Source organism: Crassostrea angulata, chromosome 8, assembly GCF_025612915.1.
Source record: "Crassostrea angulata isolate pt1a10 chromosome 8, ASM2561291v2, whole genome shotgun sequence".
Lineage (NCBI taxonomy): Eukaryota > Metazoa > Mollusca > Bivalvia > Ostreida > Ostreidae > Magallana > Magallana angulata.
The window spans coordinates 35840897-35848263 of record NC_069118.1 but is presented as its reverse complement, the minus strand read 5'-3'; the positions used below and the strand labels follow the sequence as shown (position 1 = coordinate 35848263).

At 32.2% G+C, this 7367-nt stretch overlaps 1 long non-coding RNA gene across 1 annotated transcript; it reads right to left on the bottom strand.

The window, feature by feature from the left end:
• Positions 1-27: 27 nt before the first annotated feature.
• On the bottom strand, positions 28-6189 carry LOC128157899 (uncharacterized). The gene is made up of 6 exons (XR_008239877.1): positions 5722-6189; positions 4648-4715; positions 3180-3389; positions 2105-2172; positions 637-846; positions 28-284 (listed from the first exon to the last, which is right to left on the bottom strand). It is a non-coding gene; the product is annotated as an uncharacterized LOC128157899 (long non-coding RNA).
• Positions 6190-7367: the final 1178 nt, after the last annotated feature.

Genomic DNA, 7367 nt, shown 5'->3' with positions numbered 1-7367 from the left:
ATGATAAACAAAGATAGATTTTGTGGATTAAGTACTAACCAACATGGTACTGGTAGGCTTCTACATGTTAAAGAGTGCATACCTACATCTTCGGTATATAGTCATGTCACATGCATGACAAATTAATTTACTCCAATTTAATGCAAATCTATCGGACACTAAAACAATTCCCTTACAATGCAAACTAATCTAAGATAGCTGGACACTGCTAGAATGAAGTATTTTTTCTCACCGGAAACTTTCTGCTTTTCTACTTTCACTTTTGCTCGCTTGAAATGATCGCACTAAAAACCCGAAGTGATATTTGGTCTCAAAATTTATAAAGATGTCTTCTAAACTCATATATAATTAGAAACACACCTACATTTTCATTTTTTTATGTAAAAACTCAAAATAAATTACTTTCAAGTTAAAATCACAATTTCTTTAATTTTAATTGGTTTTTTGAAAATCCCGGGGGGGGGGGGGGGGGGTGGGGGTGTTGTGATGGATATTTTCTTGGAAAATATGCTATTAAAATGATTAAACTTGTTGAACATGTTGGAAATTTAGTTTATTCACATAAATGAGAAGATATACAAAAGAAAAATGCACTTTTATCATAATAATTGCAAATAAACAAGAAATATGCCTTACCAGCATGGAGCTCAATATGGGTATAGTCCACTAATGCATTTTCCATAGGCGGTAATGTTAACGTTATGGTTCATAGCTCTGGCCCTAATTTTCGTTCAGCAACGAGGGACCTCTTCAATGAAAGCTCATCAAATTGTCTCTTTCCTGTTAAAATTTCGTGGTTTGAAGTCAGATTCGTTTTCCGGCAAAATGCGTCTGTATTGAAAAACTCTGAAAATGAAAGTAAAAGTAGGGAATTTCTCAGTTTTGGAAAGGGTGTACATCAAACAATTTCAATTCTTTATTTCAAATGATAATTCAATTTTGACACTTGTTTTAAAAATTGCAAATCCTCTTTTCTGACATGTGTCAAGCATTCTGATCTAAAATGTCCCAATAAATGTATATACACTCTGCAAGTATAGGGACTATTTTGCTTAAAGGCACTTCTTTGTTGTCCTACCGATTCTAAAAATAGTTAGAGGGATATACCCAATATAAAACAGTCATTGTGGTTATTTACAATTCTTAGCTTATATATTCACTCTAGACACTATAAAGAACCATGATTCCAAATTTGGAAAAATTCAATACATAACTATGGATTTTGCAGCATTGATACACATGCATGAAATTTGAAGAAACAGTCCAGTCATAATTTACCTAAACAACATATAGCTCATTGGCACTCGATGCTCTTCAAATTGCATAAATTGAGGAAACATAATCTCAAGGATTAAAATACATGTAAAACATAAACATTCAATATTTTACCAAATTTATTTTGTTCATATTCTTATGAAAAAGCTCAATTATGTCTGATTTTATAAAATTGTTGTCGTAAAAATCATGAGTTTTTCTTTAGTTACAAAAAAGAATTGTTTTCAAACACCACGAAAAAGGTAAAATAGAAAAGTATATGAATTTCCCTATCCATCAAGGTATTACATGTAGGTATTGGTTTATAAATAATAAAGTTATATGACTCTATAATGTGAGGCCCTCAATTCAGTTTTTGCTCCATTTTGATGCTAGCTTGAGATTACCTCACCTATGACGTCATAGTGATGAGTTGTTTTTACTCATATAAGTGTAATATTTGCTGAACTTTTTATTTAAGCCTAATTTCGGAACAAATGCACCATGACTTAACTCCTTAAATATATGTCATAGGGAAAAGAAACTTGCTAATAAGGATTTTTTCTTTTACTCTTGTATATTGTTACCATGGTAACAAATTTAACAAAAAATTATCAAAAGACATATCCTGTGGAAGAGAGTCTACATTTAACTAAAGTTCAAAATCCAGAAGAACAAGAAATACCCACAAAGTCTGTGAAATATGTATAATCAATGTAAAGTTTCCCAGTATCTATAATATTCTAAATTATCTGCATGTAAAATACTGGCCATGCAGGGTATATAGTTTTTATAGGTTCCTTCTTTTAAACTTGGACGATTGAAGTTACAAAAATTAAATTTTACTTACATCAAGTGTGGCTCATTGTTGTGTTTTATTCTTTGAAGGACTGACTTCCATTTCAATTTACATGTTATCTAAAATGAAATGTTTTGAATTAAATTCTACATTATCCAACACTATTCCCAACATTTGCAATTCCATATCAAAAGCAGCCATATGTTGAGAGAGAGAGAGAGAGAGAGAGAGAGAGAGAGAGAGAGAGAGAGAGAGAGACAGACAGACAGACAGACAGACAGACTTAGAGAGAGGGGGAAAGATACAGAAAGAGAGAACAGATAGGCAACAATAACTACATCTTCATGCACAACACATTTATACAGCCTAAAGACCAATACCCCCCCCCCCCACCCCAACATATTGATCTATTTTTTCAATAGTATGAATGAATAAATACTAGTAAATATCTACTTAAAATGATCACTGATAATTTCATTCAATTTTGATTATGATAAACAAAGATAGATTTTGTGGATTAAGTACTAACCAACATGGTACTGGTAGGCTTCTACATGTTAAAGAGTGCATACCTACATCTTCGGTATATAGTCATGTCACATGCATGACAAATTAATTTACTCCAATTTAATGCAAATCTATCGGACACTAAAACAATTCCCTTACAATGCAAACTAATCTAAGATAGCTGGACACTGCTAGAATGAAGTATTTTTTCTCACCGGAAACTTTCTGCTTTTCTACTTTCACTTTTGCTCGCTTGAAATGATCGCACTAAAAACCCGAAGTGATATTTGGTCTCAAAATTTATAAAGATGTCTTCTAAACTCATATATAATTAGAAACACACCTACATTTTCATTTTTTTATGTAAAAACTCAAAATAAATTACTTTCAAGTTAAAATCACAATTTCTTTAATTTTAATTGGTTTTTTGAAAATCCCGGGGGGGGGGGGGGGGGGTGGGGGTGTTGTGATGGATATTTTCTTGGAAAATATGCTATTAAAATGATTAAACTTGTTGAACATGTTGGAAATTTAGTTTATTCACATAAATGAGAAGATATACAAAAGAAAAATGCACTTTTATCATAATAATTGCAAATAAACAAGAAATATGCCTTACCAGCATGGAGCTCAATATGGGTATAGTCCACTAATGCATTTTCCATAGGCGGTAATGTTAACGTTATGGTTCATAGCTCTGGCCCTAATTTTCGTTCAGCAACGAGGGACCTCTTCAATGAAAGCTCATCAAATTGTCTCTTTCCTGTTAAAATTTCGTGGTTTGAAGTCAGATTCGTTTTCCGGCAAAATGCGTCTGTATTGAAAAACTCTGAAAATGAAAGTAAAAGTAGGGAATTTCTCAGTTTTGGAAAGGGTGTACATCAAACAATTTCAATTCTTTATTTCAAATGATAATTCAATTTTGACACTTGTTTTAAAAATTGCAAATCCTCTTTTCTGACATGTGTCAAGCATTCTGATCTAAAATGTCCCAATAAATGTATATACACTCTGCAAGTATAGGGACTATTTTGCTTAAAGGCACTTCTTTGTTGTCCTACCGATTCTAAAAATAGTTAGAGGGATATACCCAATATAAAACAGTCATTGTGGTTATTTACAATTCTTAGCTTATATATTCACTCTAGACACTATAAAGAACCATGATTCCAAATTTGGAAAAATTCAATACATAACTATGGATTTTGCAGCATTGATACACATGCATGAAATTTGAAGAAACAGTCCAGTCATAATTTACCTAAACAACATATAGCTCATTGGCACTCGATGCTCTTCAAATTGCATAAATTGAGGAAACATAATCTCAAGGATTAAAATACATGTAAAACATAAACATTCAATATTTTACCAAATTTATTTTGTTCATATTCTTATGAAAAAGCTCAATTATGTCTGATTTTATAAAATTGTTGTCGTAAAAATCATGAGTTTTTCTTTAGTTACAAAAAAGAATTGTTTTCAAACACCACGAAAAAGGTAAAATAGAAAAGTATATGAATTTCCCTATCCATCAAGGTATTACATGTAGGTATTGGTTTATAAATAATAAAGTTATATGACTCTATAATGTGAGGCCCTCAATTCAGTTTTTGCTCCATTTTGATGCTAGCTTGAGATTACCTCACCTATGACGTCATAGTGATGAGTTGTTTTTACTCATATAAGTGTAATATTTGCTGAACTTTTTATTTAAGCCTAATTTCGGAACAAATGCACCATGACTTAACTCCTTAAATATATGTCATAGGGAAAAGAAACTTGCTAATAAGGATTTTTTCTTTTACTCTTGTATATTGTTACCATGGTAACAAATTTAACAAAAAATTATCAAAAGACATATCCTGTGGAAGAGAGTCTACATTTAACTAAAGTTCAAAATCCAGAAGAACAAGAAATACCCACAAAGTCTGTGAAATATGTATAATCAATGTAAAGTTTCCCAGTATCTATAATATTCTAAATTATCTGCATGTAAAATACTGGCCATGCAGGGTATATAGTTTTTATAGGTTCCTTCTTTTAAACTTGGACGATTGAAGTTACAAAAATTAAATTTTACTTACATCAAGTGTGGCTCATTGTTGTGTTTTATTCTTTGAAGGACTGACTTCCATTTCAATTTACATGTTATCTAAAATGAAATGTTTTGAATTAAATTCTACATTATCCAACACTATTCCCAACATTTGCAATTCCATATCAAAAGCAGCCATATGTTGAGAGAGAGAGAGAGAGAGAGAGAGAGAGAGAGAGAGAGAGAGAGAGAGAGACAGACAGACAGACAGACAGACAGACTTAGAGAGAGGGGGAAAGATACAGAAAGAGAGAACAGATAGGCAACAATAACTACATCTTCATGCACAACACATTTATACAGCCTAAAGACCAATACCCCCCCCCCCACCCCAACATATTGATCTATTTTTTCAATAGTATGAATGAATAAATACTAGTAAATATCTACTTAAAATGATCACTGATAATTTCATTCAATTTTGATTATGATAAACAAAGATAGATTTTGTGGATTAAGTACTAACCAACATGGTACTGGTAGGCTTCTACATGTTAAAGAGTGCATACCTACATCTTCGGTATATAGTCATGTCACATGCATGACAAATTAATTTACTCCAATTTAATGCAAATCTATCGGACACTAAAACAATTCCCTTACAATGCAAACTAATCTAAGATAGCTGGACACTGCTAGAATGAAGTATTTTTTCTCACCGGAAACTTTCTGCTTTTCTACTTTCACTTTTGCTCGCTTGAAATGATCGCACTAAAAACCCGAAGTGATATTTGGTCTCAAAATTTATAAAGATGTCTTCTAAACTCATATATAATTAGAAACACACCTACATTTTCATTTTTTTATGTAAAAACTCAAAATAAATTACTTTCAAGTTAAAATCACAATTTCTTTAATTTTAATTGGTTTTTTGAAAATCCCGGGGGGGGGGGGGGGGGGTGGGGGTGTTGTGATGGATATTTTCTTGGAAAATATGCTATTAAAATGATTAAACTTGTTGAACATGTTGGAAATTTAGTTTATTCACATAAATGAGAAGATATACAAAAGAAAAATGCACTTTTATCATAATAATTGCAAATAAACAAGAAATATGCCTTACCAGCATGGAGCTCAATATGGGTATAGTCCACTAATGCATTTTCCATAGGCGGTAATGTTAACGTTATGGTTCATAGCTCTGGCCCTAATTTTCGTTCAGCAACGAGGGACCTCTTCAATGAAAGCTCATCAAATTGTCTCTTTCCTGTTAAAATTTCGTGGTTTGAAGTCAGATTCGTTTTCCGGCAAAATGCGTCTGTATTGAAAAACTCTGAAAATGAAAGTAAAAGTAGGGAATTTCTCAGTTTTGGAAAGGGTGTACATCAAACAATTTCAATTCTTTATTTCAAATGATAATTCAATTTTGACACTTGTTTTAAAAATTGCAAATCCTCTTTTCTGACATGTGTCAAGCATTCTGATCTAAAATGTCCCAATAAATGTATATACACTCTGCAAGTATAGGGACTATTTTGCTTAAAGGCACTTCTTTGTTGTCCTACCGATTCTAAAAATAGTTAGAGGGATATACCCAGGTGTGCAAGTGGCCAATACAGTTATATTGCAGTCTCCCCCGAATGTCCAGCATTAACTCCTCCCAGAAGCCCCCGAAGGAACTCGGACACAGATATGAAAGGAGGTGTATATACATGTGAAAATAGATAAAAACATGTACTTGGTTGTCACCGTTAGGTGTCCGTACATGTTATACTATACCTGGGCAATTCGAAAATTTGCTCATATAAGATGTACTTAATTTTCAATTTAACGAGGCCGGGTCTAATTAGTTCTGCCCTAGATTTTTTAATGAAATTTTTTACCTGAATTTCTACTGATATAATTATTATTTTAAGATTAAAAAATAAGACATTTACCATACCGTTTGTTTAGGGGGCATCTCAAAGTTTGTTAATCATTAACATAGGACCCTATGGGATTTCGCTTGAAATGTATCAATTTTGCACATTTTTTTAAACTTCTGCCCTAGGGATTTCTTTTTCTGTTCTACATATTAAAGTTATTGCTAAAAGGCATCAAATTGTCAAATAAAAAAAACCTTTTACCTCCTGGTTTGTTCCAGGGGTCTTATCAAAGTTGATTTTTGTATGCCCAATTTCCCAGATTTGTCAGATAATGGCTATTTTTTATTTGACAAAGGCGGAAAAGGTGATCTTTATAGTATTATTAAAGCCTTCAGACATATTTAAGTAATAAAAAAATATTTAACATCACATATTAAGGGTCATTAATATAAAATACATGGTTACTGTCTTGAAATATATGAATTAAGCTATATTTAGGCGGGTTAAGAAAACGTGACAGAGGGTTTGGCCTGCTGAACCCTCTTCACTTTTTCGACCCGAGCCCAAATATAGCTTATACTTCGAGACAGTTATGTTTATTCCACAATATAACATTAATTTTACGCATTAAACGAGCCATTTTCAACAAATTTTGCTGAATATCTGCAGATAAAACTATCACGCCATGGCGTCAAACAAGCAAAAAGATGACGTCACAATACAAATGAAACGCTGTGCGAAAGCGTGCGTACTCGTTCTGTACTCGGCCTCGTTAAAAATAATAAATACAAAAAAATTAAACTTTATAAAAGTATACCTTTAAGAAAATTATTAGCCGAAGTTAAGGAAACAAAATTACGAATTGCCTTCTAGACATCAAATCAGCTCTGAAACAAATTGCTTA